Here is a 20764-nt window from a genome sequence, read left to right on the forward strand (position 1 = left end):
GGCCTCAAGACTTCTGCAGCCTTCTGGTACCAGCCAAACAAGTTTGAAAGTATGCACTGGGCCTGAACGAGAACTGCAAGACTTAACTTCAATTGAAGACTTTACATCCAACCCAGAATCAGTAACTGAATTCCATCTATTACTTAAAGCCTTTCCCCTTTAATTCTTTCTCTTCCTCTGTCTCTAGTTGTGTGTGTTTATCTAGTACGCATGCTAATGTGGTTGTGTCGCGCATTCTTAGTAGTTTTAACTGAGTTAGAGTTTTAAGGTTAATAAACTTACACCTTCCTTGTTTAAATCTAAGAAAACCTGTCTGGTTGATTTCTTTGCAATTACAATTAGAGAGCAGTGAGCAAGGACTCACTGAGGGGAAGCTAAAAACACAGTGTTTTAAAAATTAAACCCTGGTACGGCCAAACCAAGAAAAGGTTGAAATGGGAACCCGAGACCACTGCCTCACCTGGTCGTAACAATTGCCCTAATTTCCTCTTTGAGATATCCAAAGTTGGAGCTTTCGGAGAGGATATATTTATCAGGAAAAGCTGAACAGGCTGGAGCTCTTTTCTCTAGAAAAGAGAAGGCTGAGGGGTGACCTGATGGAGGTCTTTAAGATAATGAAATAGTTTGATAGGATAGTCTGAAAGAAAATGTTTCCACTTGTGGGGGAATCCAAAACTAGCAGTGATAAACATAAGATAGTCACTAATAAATCCAACTGGGAATTCAGGAGAAAGTTCTTTCCCTGGAGAGTGGGAAGAATGTGGAACTCACTACCACAAGGAGTGATTGAGGCAAATAGTATAGACGCATTTAAGGGAAAGCTAACTAAGCACATGAGGGAGAAAGGAATAGAAGGTTATTCTGATGGGGTCAGATAATGTGCGTTGGGAAGAGGCTCGTGTGGAACATAAATGACAGCATTGACTAATTGGGTCGAATGGCCTGCTTCTGTGCTGTAGACTATCTAACTCGATGAAGACTGTAGCTGAGAAATGCAATGATACAATGAATGCCAGCGGGTTATTCAACCTTGGAGTGCATCATAATCAAGTCAAATCTTGTTCTCACAAAGCACTGACACATCGATGCTTTCAAGTAGGGTAGTAATCAAGAGTGGGAGCTTTCTCTAATTTTTTGAAATCCATATTTCAGGGATACCGAGGCCAATTTTAGTGCCTGTACCAGAATCTCAGTTGGAATCAGCCAAGTCATCTCCTGATCGGGTATGGCCCACTGGCACATGGGGCAGTATATTGAACAGTCCAGCCATTTAAGGAACTCCAGACATTAACGTACGTGAGACACACGTTGGTTGCAGGTACGTAATGTCTGAGTCATCATCATGGGATTTGTCATGTGACTTGTCCGGTGATGAGCCGGGCCATTCCTTTGTTTTCTCTCTCTTGTCTGTGATGCAGTAAAGAAGCAGACTGTGCAGCTACTGAACAATACTGTGAGTAAACTTGTTATTTTACATGTTTAAATTAAATGTTGATACTCTTTAAAACAATTCACAGCAATGCCTACCATTTAAAGAGGGAATCGACACTGCTAATTGCTAAAAAGAACCTCTCTCATACTAGGTAGCAGTGGCTGCAGCCAGATTTACTTTCAGTTTCAATACATCATAAACAGAACTAACATGGTCAAAGCAGCCTGGTTTCAGTTTCCTGAGAAATGTTTGTCTTCAATATTTTTTTAAAAATTCATTCATGGGATGTGGGCGTCGCTGGCCAGGCCAGCATTTATTGCCCATCCCTAATTGCCCTTAGTGGTGGCCTTCTTGAACCACTGCAGTCCGTGTGAGATAGGTACACCCACAGTGCTGTTAGGAAGGGAGTTCCAGGATTTTGACCCAGCGACAGTGAAGGAACGGCGATATAGTTCCAAGTCCGGATGGTGTGTGACCTGGAGGGGAACTTGCAGGTGGTGCTGTTCCCATGTATTTGCTGCCCTTGACCTTCTAGTTGGTAGAGGTCACGGGTTTGGAAGGTGCTGTTACAGCCAGCCCTATTATACAAGAAGCAGCTTCTCTACCTAGGCAGATGTAGTGACAATCCTTGGCAGCTATTTTTCGGGTGTGAACCTTTGGTTTGAATTTCTGTTCACAGCAACAACTTGTATTTATCTGGTGTCTTTAATGTAGCAAAACATTACGAGGTGCTTCAGAGGAACGTTATCAAACAAAACTCGACACGAGACACATAAGGAGATATTAGGGCAGACGACCAAAAACTTCATCAACGAGTAGGTTTAAGGAGCATCTTAAAGAAGGAAAGAGAGGCAAAGATGTCCAGGGAGAAAATTCCAGAGCTTAGGGACTTGGCAGCTGAAGGTATCACCATCAATGGTGGAGTGATTAAAATTGGGGATGCTCAGGAGGCCAGAACTGGAGATATCTCAGAGGGCTGTAGGGCTGGAGGAGATTACAGAGATAGGGAAGGGCGAGGCCATGGAGGAATTTGAAAGCAAGAGGAGGATTTTAAAATCGAGGCCAATGTAGATCAGCGAGCAAAAGGATGATGGATGAACAGGACTTGGTGCAAGTAAGGACATGGGCAGCAGAGTTTTGGATGACCTCAAGTTTACAGAGGGTAGAATGTAGGAGACCAGTCAGGAGTACTTTGGAATAGTCAATCTAGAGGTAACAAAGGCATGGATGAGGGTTTCAGCAGCTGATGATCTGAGACGGGTCGGAGTCAGGCAATGCTACAAAGGTGGAAATAGATGGTCTTAGTGATGGCATTTTGTTGTGCTTTCAAGATTGGAGTCCAGAATTCTGAGTCATTTAACACCTATTGTTTTCAACAGAATAGTTTAAGAACTCTGTACCTCTGAGTGGCATTATACATTTGCTACTTTAATTAGAGCCATTCATTTGTCTGCCAGCCTAATGCAGATATGTGTATCTTAACCTCGACTGAATGGGTTCCTTTGGATGTCCTTTGTTGTACAACAGATTTGTAATTACTTCTAGCATTTTTCCCCCCAAAAATGTAAGAACTATTTTCCGAGCATAAGGACTAAAAATTCGATAAGACCTGTTAATAGGCGAGGGGATCATCATGCATGACTAGGCCACACCCATTGCAAATGAATGCAGTCTGCTCTCTTCCATGATGGTGATGTGCAGCCGAGCGCTAAACACACTGCTGCGTGGTTACACACTCAGCAGGAGGCCCAGGCTGGTGCAAGGTGAACACCAATTAAAGCTAGCTCACACTTCTTAAAGCCTGCGTGCAGCTTTTAAAGGGGAGATGCATTCTAGCATGCAGCAGCTCATTGAACTGGCTAGGAAAGATTTTAGGAGCAGGAAGAAACCTGTTTAATGGCGCAGCGGGCCAGAATGAGGGGCTTAGGTTCTCCAATGCAGCACTGAAGGTCTTATTGCAGGCGGTTTAAAGGAGGAGAGAGGTGATCTCTCCACAGGGGACCAGAAGGCCCTCCAGACAGATACTGAAAGAGCAGTGGAAGCAGATAGCCGTGCAGATTAATGCCAGGAGTCTGACCCTGAGGAGGACAGTGCCGGAAGAAGTTCAATCACCTCGAGGTTAGTGATGCATCTTATAATGCCATCTCCTACCACTAACTAACCTCTCACGCTACTCAATGCACCACAGCTCCATCACTCACCCATCAACAATTTCTAGCAATCAGGACTCATGCATGAATATTCAGATACCCCACTTCACCCTGAAACACTTACCACAGCCGTTAGCCTCACCCACCTCTTGCAGCTTGCAAATACTGCCAGCTATTCAGCTATGACAGGCACATCACCCAAACACATTGCAACACACTCACTGACACTCTTCCATCTCTCTTGCAAGACAAGGTGACCAATAATAAGAGGCAGCAACACAAACCAGGGAGGACAGGCATGGCTGCATGTGCTGACTCCTTGGAGGTGCTTGGCATTATTGATTCTGAGGTCATGGCAAGCAGTGTCACTGAAGCCACCCAGGATGATGGCATGTTCCTGCCTGTTCACCTTCTCCAATCCCACTTCACTCTCATCCCCCAATCTGTTCTGGCGCACAAGCTGTAAATGGTGTAATCACCCGCCTCTCAGTTTCCACCCACTCCACCCCCTTGCCTTACACCAGCCCCTCCCTTGTGCATTTATGCTTTCAGGTACCCTAGAAATTCCACCTGGCCAGCCAGTGGTGCCTGAGAATGAAGGACCAGAGGAAGACTAGATCTCTGATGAAGAAACACTGTCACTTGATCTGACAGTCTCAGTCACCACCTCTGATACTGCCACGGCGCATAGTCTAGAAGATAGTATGGAGGTGGGATCTGCACGTGGTGAGTCACCCGGCATGAGTGGGCTGCAGCCAAGCCAGGGGGAAAGAAAGCACGTGTGCCAGCTCCCCGGAGCGCAAGCCAACAGATGGGTTCTGCTGCGGAGGTCTCAGATGAGGACTTCAATGGGCTGACATACAGAAAAAGGCTGCTGGGCATGCACACTGAGATGCTTGGCGCAATTGCAGGCCTGCCAGAGAGCCAGTTGTCACTGTCAAGGAGCATGGAGGAGTCCTGCTCCAACTTGGCACAGGGCTTTACACAGAGCTTGGCGCCTATCCTTTCCAGCCTGGAAGTGGTGGCCAACTCCATGAGAACACTTGCGGACCCAGTGTCTGGTGGCTGATGTCTCGGCTTCCATTGTTGTACAATCAGAAGCCACTCAATTTCTGAATGCTGCTGTGGAAGCTCAGACTGAGGTCGTGAAAACTCTACTTGCTGCCATGCAGGCTCAGACTGCTGCCATTCTTGGCTGAGGATACAAGTGCTCAAAGGGGCCTGCAGGTTGTCACAACAGTCCAGAAATCTTTGCCCAGAAGATTACTAGGATCGCTGAGGTGTGACCCCAAGGGAATGGCAGTGGTTCTGTGGAGCACAAACCTGTTGTCCTCTCTCAGGCTGATAGCATTCGTGCTCAATCCACTGCCACTCCGCCAGTGCCCTTGCTGATGCCTGTCAGCCAGACAGCCCAGACTGCTGCTGCCCATGTCAAAGTGGAGGAATCCAAAGTCAGGCCCTCAAGGCCAGAGCTGCTCCATGGCATCTTGCAAAGCCATCTGCAGATCCACCCACTGAAAATCAGCAGCCTTCAACCAGCCATGCTGCAGCCACTGGGGTAGCACTGTGTAGCAGCACTAGGCCAGGCAAAGGTTACCCACAGACAGATACTAAGGGAACGCACAAGGATGATTAGCTGAGTATCAAATGGAGTATTGGGTGTGTTACTGAATAAGGTTGGTACAGAATGGTTGTTTTATGGTGTCTTTTATTTCAGGATTGTGGCCAATTGGATGCTATAATGATCCATTGTAAGATTTTAATAATTTCATAAATTTTGAGAGTTTTATTAATTTTGGGTTTTCCTTTATTTTTGAGTTCTGCTTTAATAACTTTCCTATATAAGTTTGTGAGTTCTAGTTGTGTTCTGCATGCTAAACAAAATGCCAGCGAAAAACTATGAGAAAACTGACTTTCTGATAACAGACACAAAAATGGTCAAAAGGCAGCTAATTGTCTGGCCCGAATCAGTTTTGCACTTGGGCTTGAGAACTAAGCCTTTGTCTCAATCAAGGTTCACTGATTTCTGCTCAGCATGTAACTTTACCTTATTCTTTAGATACTAACACATTAGATAAAGGAGTCAGTTATATTTGTTAGCTTAAGGCTCGAGAGATTCCGCAGTCACCATTAATCACATGCTATCTCTTGAGAAAGAATGAAGAGACAGTGTTTGAGCCCAAGTGTCTGGGACCTTGGACAGCATGTGTACTCCTTTGTCCATGTTGCCCAGGTGTCTTATCTCAATGCCAAGTCATAATTAAAAGCCAATCTAATTAGGCTAGTAACAGCTACAGTTATCAGGCATTAAGTCATTAACCTATTAAGCCATGTAGTTCAGTGCACCTATCTTTATTTTATTTTATTTTATTTAGAGATACAGCACTGAAACAGGCCCTTCGGCCCACCGAGTCTGCGCCGACCAACAACCACCCATTAACCTACATTAACCCCATATTCTCTACCACATCCCCACCGTTCTCCTACCACCTACCTACACTAGGTGCAATTTACAATGGCCAATTTACCTATCAATCTGCAAGTCTTTGGAGGTGGGAGGAAACCGGAGCTCCCGGCGGAAATCCACGCAGACAAAGGGAGAACTTGCAAACTCCGCACAGGCAGTACCCAGAACTGAACCCGGGTCGCTGGAGCTGTGAGGCTGCGGTGCTAACCACTGCGCCAATGTGCATTTGGGATGTGGGATTTTTCCACATCTTGTCAAATATCATGATGCTGCAGCATCTACTTGTGATTGACTTAGATCTGTGTGAACAATAATTGAAGTATTGGTGTGAACAGCATGTAACCGGGATGAACTGTTTATAAGAGGATCTAACATTGTTTGTACAAGGTTCGTTTGGGAGACGATAAGATATTTTTGTTCACAAAGGAATGGGACCCCAGGAGCCTAGGTTGTAGTGAATTGAACATTTGTTTGGACATGCGTGCTGTTATGTCAATGTGCTTTAGTTTATTTAGTTTAGAGATACAGCACTGAAACAGGCCCTTCGGCCCACCGAGTCTGTGCCGACCATCAACCACCCATTTATACTAATCCTACACTAATTCCATATTCCTACCACATCCCCACCTGTCCCTATATTTCCCTACCACCTACCTATACTAGGGGCAATTGCTAATGGCCAATTTACCTATCAACCTGCAAGTCTTTGGCATGTGGGAGGAAACCGGAGCACCCGGAGGAAACCCACGCAAACACAGGGAGAACTTGCAAACTCCACACAGGCAGTACCCAGAATTGAACCCGGGTCACTGGAGCTGTGAGGCTGCGGTGCTAACCACTGCGCCACTGTGCTTTGTTGAATGAAAGTTTTCTTTAATCCACTGACTAGACATTTGATTTTTTTTTTAAACAAAAAGAAAAGCTTAGGATGGTCGTGTAATTTGCAACACTGTATCCTACACCGCAATGGTTGTGAGGAGGGAGACGAAATGTCTGCTCAGTTCCCAGCAAGAACCAAGACCCAGGAAGTTTAAAGGAACTACCTGATCTTTCAGCAAGCAGAGAAATACTGCTAACTGCTATGTTTGAATGACTGAGTGACAATCATGTCTCAAGCCCTTCCCCAACTGTGGCTTTAAGCTGATGTTTTCTCTATATCAAAGAAGAAGCAACTGGACTCTGACACGTGCAGACCTAAGTGGGGGTCTCTCTCTCTCTCTCTCCATTCCAGCTTGAAAGCATTCAAATACTGCCAGCTGACTGCCCACCTTTGCATACTCCAGCTACAATCAGAAACTCTGTTGGAGGAAATCATCAGCATCGCTGTCTCCAATAGGCCCACCGAACCATTCATTTACCTCATCAAACTAAAAGCCTCAGAACCACCAAATTCAGCTAGAAGCCAGCCAAATCACCAAACTCCACAGACTGTATACTTTTTTATAGTCTCTAACTCAACCAATCTGCCTTTCCCCACTCTGTAACCTATTTGTGTGTGTATAAACTGCTGTGCCCTCATTATTGCCAGGTTATGATGTGTGCAACAGACCACCACAGAATGGGATACACACACTGACGAGTACTGGAGGGCTCCCCCACAGAACTACAATCTAAAGAACTGCTGTTTCAGGACACTGATGGTCTGCTCCATGATGTTCCTAGTTGCAGCAGGCTGTTATTATAGGAACGCTGTCCACGTGTGGTCAGGTGGTGGAGTAGAGTCATTAGCCAGGTATAGAATGGATAGACCTTGTTGTCAAGCAACCACCCCTGGTTCAACATTCAGGCTGAAAGATGACTGGTGCAGGATAAAAGCGTAATGACTGTTGACAGGATGGCGGGCATTCACCAACATGATGATCTTTGCATGGGTTTCACATCAATTGCACATTCAATGAGTGGTTTCCCTTGCGGTTGTGGTACATCTCCCCATTAAGATGTGATGTCCACATGGCAATATGTGTGCAGTTGATGGTTCCCTGCACCACAGGGAAGTCTGCTATCCCGGCAAAGCCATGTGACCATTCCTCCTGCTTCTCTCTACTTAGAGAGAAGACAATGAAGTCCCCTCTCCTGGTGCACCAAGCCTCTGTGACCTCAAGAATGCAGTGATGGACAGCGAACTGTATTAAGTTGGTGATGTTGCCAGTCCCAGACAGGAAGGGTATAAATTCAGGGCCATGGTAGCCTTGATGGCCATTGGCAGTGCTGTCCTTGCCCTGCTTTGAGGCTGCAGGTATGATTGGAGGCACTGGCACAGTTCCATGACCACCACTCTGCTGAAGCGTAGCCACTGCAGCCACTTCTCCTAACTTAGGTGCAGGTAGAAGAAGAGCTCCCTGACAACCCTAGGTAGGTAAGGGCTCCTGATGAGAGTTGACCTCCTCCTCCCTCTACCAACAGCCACTCTTCTCTGTGATGCTGAAGCCCAAGGGGAACTACAACTATAGCCCCCATGACTGGGGCAAATTGGTGTATTCAGAGGCTTTTCCAAACCAAATAACTCCTTCCAAAGGTCCACCACCACTCTCGTCTAACTGAGAAACCTCCTGTCAACTCCTCCCACAACACTAACTCTGCAGCAGCAAGTAGATAACCAAAAGCACCTCACCTGAAAGTTTGAAGGTGATTCCTTTACATAGCACAGGTAAGGCTTCCCCCATGCAACTGAATGAAGGTTCAACTCTGCATGTTTACGAGAGGGCGTTAACAGGAGCGGTGAGGTCTAAAATGGCAGGCCAGACGTCAAATCATAGTGATGCGCTGGCCGACAGCACGATCTACCCACTCTGCATACGTCCAACCCACGCATGGGACTCCTGTGCTATCGCCCTCCACAACATGGCAATTGGCATGGGCCACACCAGAAGTGGTCAAGAGTGGACCCCACACCATTTCTTTCCTCAACCAGCTTGCAGAACGTCAAAACTACTGGAGCCTAATTTTGCAGTCTGAAAGATTACTTTTTCATCATGTTATTTCTTCTTACCTTTTGTCTTTTAATACTTGTCATGTGTAGTTTGCATATTGGGCAGGGAATTTTTCATTTTTTACATTTTGTCCATCCTGTTGCTGTTGAATTCATTATTCATATGAGGTCCTGCTGTTTGTCTAGGTTAGTGCCTTTGTAGTTAATGCTGACATTCATGGCTCTATTTTATCTGTAGGTTGTTGACAGAGACGTGGCTGGATTTTCCCTCCGGTACAGGAAACAGAATTCAGGACAGTTTCTGTGTCCCAAACCCAACCCTGGGAGAAACAGTCACCGATTGGTTCTCCGTCCAATTAAGAGCGGTGGGCAGGCTCTCGAAGCTGGAGGGCCAATCAGATGCCTTCCAGCTTAGAAGAGCAGCAGGCTGCGATGGCAGGTAAGTAAGGAACAGGGTACTTCAATATGGAGGCAACCTCTCACCAACTTTTAAATCTTTATTTTAAAAATAGATTCAGTAGCCAGGCAACGACTGTGGGCAGAGAGGGGGAATCTTTCTACAGAGTGGCATGTGGCTGCAATTGCGACCGGGCAGGCATGGAGGGTCTCTAGGCCTGCCTGGAGTGCTGGCTCCTCGGCCTGCCACCGGGTGCCTGTATCCAGGACCCTAAATTGAATGCTGGCTAGAAATCGCATAGGGGTGGGTAGCCCTGCCATTCCCGATCTGTAAAACTATCTGTAAATACGGCCGGCGCTGGCAAAAGTGTTGGTATTTTCAGGCCCCGTCCACCGCTGTTCCTGTCCCCGGTGCGGTCTGAAAATTCAGCCCCTGATGTCTGGTTCGTTCCAGTTTATGGCAAGGGTCCAATAGCCTGTTTACAGTATTGTGTCTGTTTAATTCCTGTAGATGTTGACGGTCTGATTCTCTGGCTATGGTTTAGTGTTTCTTTTGTCTCTGTTGATGCTGAGTCCTGTTAGCTGACTGGAGTTTGGTGATTATCATTATCATAGCAGTTTCAGCTCCTGTTTGCACTACTGGTTGTTGACTGTAGATCAGTGTGTTGTAAAGTTGAGAGTTCAGGAATATTCTGTTTGCTTTGTAACTTTATAATATAGGGTCATTTCTGACAGTATTCTATTTTCTAGTACCTGTCATTCCTTGAAAACGAGTCATTTTGTTGCAGAAGGCAGATTCGGAAGGTTAACTTGAAACTCAACTCCATTCCATTGTGCTGAATGCTTTGGATATTTACTGCTGTTAAGTGTTAGCTTCTAAAATTGATTTGAGGAGTGCATACCAATGTGAGGCAGAAGTCTATAATAGTCACAGGGCACTCCTTAATGATGGATAATGGTTCGTAAGTTGATGACTAAAGACAATTAATTATTTAGGAGAGCAAAGTACTGCAGATGCTGAAAATCCAGAAATGAAACAGAAGATGCTGGAAATACCCGGCAGGTCTGGCGACATCTGTTGGAGAGAGAAACATAGTTAATGTTTCAGGTCCCTTAACAATTTAAGGCAATTTATGTATTGAGCTGGAGAAAGTGCAAAAAAGATTTTCGAGGACGAAACCAGAACTGAGAGTTTATAACTATTAGGAAAGACTGAGCAGGTTGAGGCACTTTCCTCCAGAAAATAGGTGTAGTGGCAACCTAATTGAGGGCTTTAAAATTGGAAATGGGTCTGAAAGGGTAGGTGTAGAGAGGAAGTTTCCACTTGTGGGAGTAGTTGAGAATAATGAGAGGGAGTAGTCTTTACAAAAGAGGGGGACGATGCAGACATTATAGTTGAAGAAGAGTATTGTATCAGATGGGATAAACATAGTGAGAGAGGAAATATTAAGGAGCCTAGCATCTTTGAAAGTAAATAAATTGCCAAGCCTGATGAAATGTATCCCCCAGGCTGCTAAGAGAAGCAAGGGAACAAACAGTGAGGCTCAGACCATCGTTTTCCAATCCTCTCTGGCTACAGGCCTGGTGCCGGAGAACTGGAGGATAGCTAACATTGTACCACTGTTTAAAAATGGAGAAAGGGATAGCCCGAGTAATTACAGGCCTATCAGCTTAACCTCAGTGGTGGGAAAATTATTGGAAAATTTCTGAGGGACAGGATAAATCGTCATTTAGAAAGACAAGGATTCATCAAGAGGCGGTCAGCGTGGATTTGTTAAGGGAAGGTCATGACTGACGAACGTGATTGAATTTTTGAAGGAAGTAACAAAGAGGGTTGATGAGGGTAGGGTGTTTGATGCAGCCTATATGGATTTTAGCAAGGCTTTTGTCAAGGTCCCACATGGCAGACTGCTCAGAAAAGTAAAAGCCCGTGGGAGCCAAGGCAAAATGGCAAGTTGAATTCAAAATTCGCTCATTAGCAGGAAGCAAAGGGTAAAGGTCGACCGCTGCTTTTGTAACAAAAAGACTGTGGGGTACCGCAGGGCTGAGTACTAGATAAAAGCCTGCTCGGGTATAACATTGAAACCTGACCCGGGCCCGAGTCCTTTAATTTTTTTTCACACCCGACCCGACACGAATATTACAATAAATTTAATGATATCAAACACGTTATTGTGCTCTATCTTGTCCAAATGGTGTTCCTAGTGATCCTGTTCATCCGTTCCGGCAGCAGAATGTTCCTGCAGAAGGAGTTGTGGGGAATCATGGGTAAGCCTGATCCCGTGACTTCCTGGAAGCAGCACTGTCCGACCCGACCCGAGCCCGAATGCTGGACTCGGAATATAGACCCAATCCAACCCGAATCCGACACGTAGTTGGGTTCGGGTCTGGTAGCCAGTCTTTAGTACTAGGTCCCTTGCTTTTCGTGGTACCTATCAATGATTTAGACTTAAATGTCGGGGGCTTGATTAAGAAGCTAACAGAGGATACAAAATTAGCCATGTGGTTCATAATGAGGAAGAAAGCTATAGACTGGGGGAAGATATCATTGGACTGGCCAGGGGGACAGAAATGTGGAAAATGGAATTCAATCCGGAGAAGTGTGAGGTACTTCATTTAGGGAGGGCAAAAAGGCCATGGAATACACAATAAATGGTAGGGTACTGAGACGTGTAGAGGAAGTGAGGGACCTTGGAATGCATGTCCAAAGATTCCTGAAGGTGGCTGCGCAGGTAGATAAGGTGGTTAATAAGGCATACAGGATATTTTCCTTTATCAGCCGAGGCACAGAATATAAGAGCAGGGAGGTTATGTTAGAACTGTATAAAATACTAGTTAGGCCACGGTTAGAAAGTTCCAGCCACCACATTACAGGAAGGTTGGGATCGTACCAAAGAGGGTACACAGGAGATTTATGAGGATGTTGCCGGAACTGGAGAATTTTAGCTGTGAGGAAAGATTGGATAGACTGGGATTGTTTTCTTTGAAACAGAGGAGACTGAGGTGAGATTTAATTGAGGCGTATAAGAGTAGGAGATAGTTTGGATAGGAAGGACCTATTTTCCTTAGCAGAGAAGTCATTAACCAAGGCTCATAGAGTTAAGGTAATTGGTAACTGGATTAGAGGGGAGTTGAGGAGTAATTTTTCATGAAGAGGGTGGTGGGAGTCTGGAACTCACTGCCTGAAAGGGTGGTAGAAGGAGAAACTCTCATCATATTTAAAAACACTTGGATATGCACTTGAGGTGCTGTAACCTAAAGGGTTACGGACCAAGAGCTGGAAAATGGGATTAAACTGGATCGCTCTTTTTCAGCTAGCACACAATGGGCTGAATGGCCTCCTTTGGTGCTGGAAAATTTTGCAACTTTCTATGTCTAGCATTGCACACTGCTCCAGTCACCACACCCACTTCACTCGCCAACCAACAATCTATATCAACCACAACTCAAACCTCACATTCATATGCTTCACCTCATCCTTACACACCTAGCACTGCTGGAAGCTGCACATTCACAACTTGCAGCTTCCACATACTGCCAGCTATTCAACTGAGGCGGGCATATCACCCAAACATATTGCAACATACTCACTGACACACTTCCTTCTTTTTTGCAGGACAAGGCGACACCAAGTAGGAGGCAGAAGCTAATGGGCAGGGGGAAGGTACAGCTGCATGTCCTCCCCTTGGAGGAGATGATGCTGGGGATAATTGCGCTGGCCGTCACAGAGGCAGTGGCCAGCAGCATCGCTGAGGCATGAAGGATGGCAGTATGCTTCTGTCTATTCGACCTTCTCAAATCCCACTTCACTCTCATCCCACAATCTGTTATGATGCACAAAGTGCAGATGTGGAACCTTGCATCTCATGCTTTCCCTATCCCCTCCCCTCCCTTCCCTCACCCTAACCCACTCCTTATGCATTTATGCTTTCAGATACCCAAGAACTGCTGCCTGGCCAGTCAGTGGTGCCTGAGAAGGCCCAGAGGGAGAGCAGACCTCTGAGAAAAACACGCTGTCACTTGATCTGATGTTCCCAGCCAACAGCTCTGCTACTGCCACTACGCATAATTTAGAGGGTGGTATACAGGCAGGATCAGCACGCGGTGAGTTACTGGGCATGAGTGGGCTGCAGCCAGACCAGGGGGAAAGGATAGCATAGGTGCCAACTCCGCAGAGGGTGAGAATGCAGAGGAGTTCTGCTTCTGAGGGCTCAGATGAGGACTTGGATGGGATGGCATTCAGGAAAAGGGCATTCACACAGATGAATTGGCTTGCCTGCCTTACAGCCTGTTGTCACTGCCAAGGAGCATTGCGGAGCCCTGCTCCAGCTTGGCACAGGGATTTGTGCAGAGCTCGGAGTCCATCCTTTCCAGGATGGAAGAGGTGTCCAACTCCATGAGAACACTTGTGGGCTCCATGTACGAAGCAGCTTCTTACAGTCGATGCCTCAGCTTGCATTGCAGTCTAGGCAGAAGGTCATGAAATGTCTGCTTGTTGCCTTCAAGCCCAGCTTGGTGCCATGCAGGCTCAGACTGCTGCCATCATGACTGTGGACAGAAGTACTCAAAGAGGCTTGCAGGGTCTCACAGATTCCGTGGTAAGAAAGAAAGAAATGCATTTCTATAGCAACTTACACAAGGTCAGGACGTCCCAAAGCTCTTTACAGCCAATTAAGTACTTATGAAGTGTAGCCACTCTTCTAAAGTAAGAGAATAGAGCCCAAACCTGCTGTCTTCTCTCAAGATGACAGCATTCATGCTCCCACCACTGCCACTCTGCCAGTTCTCCTGCTGTTGCCAGCCAGCCCAGACGGCTGTTGCTCAAGCCAAGACAGTGCTATCTGAAGGAGGGTTGTCAAGGTCCAGAGCTGCTCAAGGCTGTCCTTCAAGGCCAACAGCAGTCTCCCTCACTGAAAGTCAGCAGCCATCTACCAGCCATGCTGCAGCCATTGGGGGCACTAGGACAGGCAAAGGCACCGGAAAGACAAGCGCTAAGGAAATGCACGAGGGTAATTATTGAGCATTGGATGTGTTGTGGATAAATTTGTTTTGTGGCCAAGAGAACACTGTGATGGTCTGTCACAGTGAGGTGGTAAGGTGGGGAATTGTTGTGCAACGGAGATCTGGCATTTCATTCAGGCAAATCAGAGTCTGGTAATATGCACACGGAAGCCCAACCAGACTGCGTGTGTTCCAGCTGCCTCCTCCCTTCCTCTTCTTCCTGCTCCTGAGGTGGTTGCCAAAACCTTGGTGGCAAGGGCAGTGCCCTCATGATGGTCAGATTCTGGAGGATACAGCAGACCACCAGTAATCGGTCGACATGCTCTCGCGAGTGCTGAAGGGCTCCCTCCGAGCAGTCCAGGCAGCAGAATCATTGCTTCAGGACTCCAATGGTCTGCTCAATGACATTCCTCGTTGCAGCATGGTGCTTATTATATGAGCACTGGTCACATGTGGTGGGGCTGCGGAGGAGGAGTCTTTGCACATGTACAGCTGTTAGTTTTTGTCGCCAAGAAGCCACCCTCTGGTTCGACGCAGTAGGTTGAAGATGACTGGAACTGACGCAGGATGAATGAATCATGACTGCTGTCAGAATAGCGGGCGTTCACCAACATGATGAGCTGGGTCTAGTTGCACACCAACTACATGCTGAGCAAGTGGTACCCTTTGCTGTTTTGGTACATCTCCCCATTGAGATGTGGCGCCGGTAAGGCTTCCTGCACCATAGGGATGCCTGCTATCCTGGCAAAGCCACTTGCAAGCTCCTCCTGCTGCTCTCTCTGTTTAGAGAGAAGACAATGATGTCCCCTCATCTGGAATACAGAACCTCTGTGACCTCCTGGATGGATAGTGAACTGTGAGATGTTGGTACAGTCAGTTCGACAGCCACTGGCAGTGCCATCCTTGCCCTACTCAAGTCCAGTTCCAAGAGGTGGCTACCTCCTTGGTGAAGCACAACTGCCAAACATTCTGATCCTGGCTTAGGTGCAGTAGGAGAAGTGCTCTCTGAAGCTCGTAGGTCTCCTACTGAGACGCTCCTCCTCCTCTCTCTGCCAAAATTTTCTCTTTGCTGCCTCTGCTCCATCTTCCTTTGATGCTGCAGCCCAAAGTAAACTGTAAGGATATCCCCATGACAGGGAGCAAGTGGTACACTCAGAGGCCTTTCAGAAGCACACATCTCCTTCCCAATATCCAGCTCCACTCCCTATTGACTTAATCAACTTTTCACAACTCATCAATAACTCAGTACTTCCACTAACTCAGGAACAAACAAGTAGAAAGTCAAAAGTAACTAACCTGCAGGTTGGACGGTGGTGTCTTTAACTAAAACTGGTGGTAGTCCCTCAAGCAGCTGAATCCAGGTTCAGCTGTGTGTGTTTAAGAGAGGGTGTTAACAGGAGCAGCAAGGTCCAAGATGGCAGGTCAGGTCTTAAATCAGTTTTAGATGCTGACTGAGTCACAATCTGCCAACTCTACATACATCTGATGCACACACAGGAAGCCTGCACTATCATCCTCCACAACACGGCGATTGACGTGGGCCATGCTGGAAGTGCTCAGGAGCAACTCCTGCTGCCATTTTTTTTACCTTAAGCGTCTCCTTTAGCACCAGAACCTCTGATGCTATGGAGCCCAATGTTGAGACCAATTTAGTCTTGTTCACTTCTTCAACTGTCAAATTATACCCTCTATGTCGTTAAAAAAAATCTTCTGACGCCCCCCCATCACTCTTCTCTTGTAATCAAAAAGGCACACCTGGCCCAGTTGACTCTGCAAAGTCCTCCTCACTGACATCTGGAGACTTGTGCCAAAGTTGGTAGAGCTGTCCCACAGACTGGTGAAGCAACAGACTGACATAGTCATATTCGCAGAATCATACCTGTCAGTCATCACCCTTGGTAATGTCCTGTCCCATCAGCAAGACAGTCCCAGCAGAGGTGGCGTTATAGTGGCATACAGTAGGGGGGAGGGAGTCTCCCTGGGAATCGTCAATATTGAATCCGGATCCCATAAAGTCTCCAAGGTGGTGAAAGAACAAACATGACGACCATATCTTCATCAATTTGCCTGTCACGGATGCATCCGTCCATGACAGTTTGGGTAGGAGTGACCACCACATAGTCCTGTGGAGACCAAGTCCCACCTGTAAACTGAGAACACCCGCATATAAAAACAGAAAATGCTGCAAATACTCAGCAGGTCAGGTAGCATCTGTGGAGAGAGTAACAGAGTTAACATTTCAGGTCTATGGCCTTTCATCAGAACTGGAAAAAGTTAAAGATATAACAGGTTTTAAGCAAGTTCAGAGGCACAGAAAGGGAGGAAGAAGGAAAGAACAAAAGGGAAGGTCTGTGATAAGATGGAGGGCAGGAGAGATTAAATGACAAAATGGATTTGCAAGTTAGAAGTCGGGATGTTTGTTGATGATTGAATATGTTCAGTTCCATTCACAATTTCTCAGATAATGAAGCATACAGCAACACTGGTAAGTGACAAGTAACATTCACGTCACTCAAGTGCCAGGCAATGATGATCTCCAACAAGAGAAAGTCTAGCAACCTTCCCTTGACATTCAATGGCATTACCATTGTTGAAAACCCCACTGTCAACATCCTGGGGGTCACCATTTTGCGGAAACTTAATTGGACCAGCCATTTAAATACTGTGGCTATGAGGGCAGGTCAGAGGTTGGGAATTCTGTGGCGTGTAACTCACCTCCTGTCTCCCCAAAGTCTTTGCACCACCTACAAGGTACAAGTTAGGTGTGTGATAGAATACTGTCCACTGCCTGTTTGAATGCAGTTCCAACAGCATCCAGAACAAAGCTGGCCACTTGATCAGTACCCTATTTAACACCGTAAACATTCTCTTTCTTCACCACTGTTGTGTTATCTCTTTCTAGATTATTACAAACAAAGCTGAAGGGCAGGCATAGAGGTTGAACACAGAGCTTTAATGGGGACTTGTTTTTTCATCTTAAACATGCTGACTGTGCAAATGAACTGAATCATGTGATATTGCATCACTTCCTGTGATGACATAAATATTAGTATAAACATATTTAAATGATTATATTTAACATACTAACAAATAAAATATCACAGCATCCTCCTTCCTTTAAATGACAACTCCATGTAGTATAACATTAATATGTATATGAATAAGCAACCCTTATGAGATGTAAGATATTTGATAACTGCAACACTATTTACATAAAGCATTCAACTGTAACAAGAACATTTGGAATACTCTTCTTCAAAGTGATGTCTACATTTGGAACAGTACTGGTCATCTGCTGACTCGACCAGCCCTTGTGACAATGACATGTGGATGTGTTGTCAAACTGTTCATCCTCTCTACCTGAAGATTGTGTTTGGGAGGATTGTCCTCAGCTGACGGTGTGTTGCTTGTTGTCTCTGTCTTCAAAGCATATGCGGGTACGTGTAGGTGATGCTGGTTGGTCACCTTGTGCATTGCTAGCAGAGAGTCCCCTGAGGTGAAATCGAATCTTCACAGAATTGCACCATTTGGTGTTGTCACCTCATATGAACGTGGTTCTTTGCACACCTTGGGCACCTCTGCTGGAATCCATATCTGTTCTTGCGGGTGTTGGACCCTGATATTCTGGCAAATGTATAGTGGTGGCAATTCTGCACCCACATGCATGTCATATGGGGCTTTCATCTTGTCTTGTTTTTGATGTAACTGGTCTGTGATCAAGGATGACTTGGTGCGATGATAACTTGGTCGTGTGGTTCTCACTGGTGAGCCAAACATAATTTCAGCAGGTGATGGCAATCCAGAGTCTAATGGCTATCTTGTCCTGTTTTGGAACACTTTTGATCAGCGATTTGACTGTCCTGACCATATGTCCAGCCAGCCCATTTGAACGAGAGTATCTGGCTGGTGATGTGACATCATTGATTGACCATCGTTCACACATATCCTGGTTTTCTGGTGTATTGTGAACAGTTGTTGGACACCACTACTACCAGGGCTTCAAAAAGATTAAAGATTGCACTAAGTGTTGACCACTGCTGGACTCAATGTGCCTCAATGCTTCTGCACAATAGGAAATTTGGAGCGATAGTCAGTCACGAGCAGATAGTCTTCTCTGCCCACAGAGCACAGATCAGTTGCTATCTTTATTCATGATGCTATGTCATGCAGTTGGAGAGGCTCTTTCTGTTGACCAGTTTAGTGTTCCTGACATGCATCACAAGATCTCACCATCTGGTCAATGTCCTTGCTGATGCCGGGCCAGAACACTGACTCGCGGGGAGTCATCTCATCCTTTCTATGCCCATGTGTCCTTGGTACAGCTGCCCAAGTATGTCAGACAGAAGTGTCACTGGCATGAGTACTTGGTGTCCTTTGAATAGAACTCCACTGGATATACTGATTTCGTTTCAATACCAATATGTTCTCGGATCCTCAGAGATCTCCTGAATGGTCTCAGGCCAACCCTCTACAACGATTTGCCAAAGGGCTTGGAGTATAGGGTCTTGCGAAGACTTGCCCTCGATTTGCTCTCTCTTGTTTTAACTGAAGCACATGAGATCAATGTTGTAAACATCCTCCAAGCTTCCACAGACTTTGTCCACCTGGAAGTTGAGATATGTCTCACACCTTCCCAGGGTTGAACAGATGACTTAGAGTGTCTGACAGGACCATCTGACTACCAGGTTTGTATCTGACATCACAGTTGTAGCCCTGAATCTTGATGAGTAACCTCTGGAGTCGAGGCGGTGCACTTGTGAGCGGTTTTCTCCAGATCACTTCCAGCGGCTTATGATCAGTCTCGACCATGAACCCTTTGCTGAATAAGTATGTGTGGAACCCAGTGCACTCAAAGACAACAGCGAGAGATTCTCATTCGATATTGGAGTAATTAGCTTGTGCTGGTGATGGACCAAATGCAATAGTCTTGCCGTCTTGCAAAAGACATGCACCAAGATCTTTCTGTCATGCATCCACTTCTAATGTTGTTGCCTTCTGAGGGTCATAGTCTTGAAGACATGACATGTCTGATGGAACTTGTTTCAAAGCATTGACGCATGTTGGTGATTGTCCTGCCATAGGAATGGCGTGTCTTTCTTCAATTCTTTTAGTGAAAGTGCCTTCTCCAAGAAGCAGCAAGGAAGTTGAATAGACCCACACACATTTGGGTGGGGGACTTCAACGTCCAACACCAAGAGTGGCTCGGTAGCACCACTACTTGACCCAGCTGGCAGAGTCCGAAAGGACATAGCTGCTAGACTGGGTCTGCGGCAGGTGGTGAGGGAACCAACAAGAGGGAAAAACATACTTGACCTCGTCCTCACCAATCTGCCTGCCACAGATGCATCCGTCCATGACAGTATTGGTAGGAGTGACCACTGCACAGTCCTTGTGGAGACAAAGTCCCGCCTTCACATTGAGGATACCGCCCATCGTGTTGTGTGGCACTATCACCGTGCTAAATGGGATCGATTTTGAACAGATCTAGCAATGCAAAACTGGGCATCCATGAGGCGCTGTGGGCCATCAGCAGCAGTGGAATTGTACTCAACCACAATCTGTGACCTCATGGCCCGGCATGTCCCCCACTCTACCATTACCATCAAACCAGAAGACCAACCCTGGTTCAATGAACAGTGCCGGACAGCATGCCAGGACTTGCATCAGGCATACCCCGAAATGAGGTGTCAACCTGGTGAAGCTACAATAGAGGACTACTGGCATGCCAAACTGCGTATGCAGCATGCGATAGACAGAGCTAAGCGATCCCATAACCAACGCATCAGATCTAAGCTCTGTAGTCCTGCCACATCCAGCCGAGAATGGTGGTGGACAATTAAACAACTAACTGGAGGAGGTGGCTCCACAAATATCCCCATCCTCAATGATGAGAGTATCTAGCACATCAGTGCAAAAGATAAGGCAGAAGCATTTGCAACAATCTTCAGCCAGAAGTGCCGGGTTGATGATCCATCTCGGCCTCCTCCTGAGGTCCCCAACATCACAGATGTCAGACTTCAGCCAATTCGATTCACTCCGCGTGATAGCAAGAAACGACTGAAGGTACTGGATACTGCAAAGGCTATGGGCCCTGACAATATTCCGACAATAGTACTGAAGATCTGTGCTCCAGAACTTGCCGCACCCCTGGCCAAGCTGTTCCAGTACAGTTACAACACTGGCATCTACCCGGCAATGTGGAAAATTGCCCAGGTATGTCCTGTACACAAAAAGCAGGACAAGTCCAATGCGGCCAATTACCACCCCATCAGTCTACTCTCAATCATCAGTAAAGTGATGGAAGGTGTCATCAACAGTGTCATCAAGCAGCACTTGCTTAGCTATAACCTGCTCAGTGACGCTCAGTTTGGGTTCCGCCAGGGCCACTC

The 20764-nt window shown here is 46.3% G+C and overlaps 1 protein-coding gene across 1 annotated transcript in view; it reads left to right on the forward strand.

Moving 5' to 3' along the window:
* The first annotated feature begins 1377 nt into the window (after window positions 1–1377).
* The window catches only part of LOC137374699 (interferon-induced GTP-binding protein Mx3-like), a 108171-nt gene continuing 88784 nt past the window's right edge, over window positions 1378–20764 (forward strand). Inside the window, exon 1 of the mRNA XM_068041220.1 lies at window positions 1378–1453. The gene's annotated coding sequence lies outside the window, so the exon portion shown is untranslated. The remainder of the gene's footprint in view (window positions 1454–20764) is intronic.

This window comes from Heterodontus francisci, chromosome 10, assembly GCF_036365525.1.
Source record: "Heterodontus francisci isolate sHetFra1 chromosome 10, sHetFra1.hap1, whole genome shotgun sequence".
NCBI classification, from domain to species: domain Eukaryota; kingdom Metazoa; phylum Chordata; class Chondrichthyes; order Heterodontiformes; family Heterodontidae; genus Heterodontus; species Heterodontus francisci.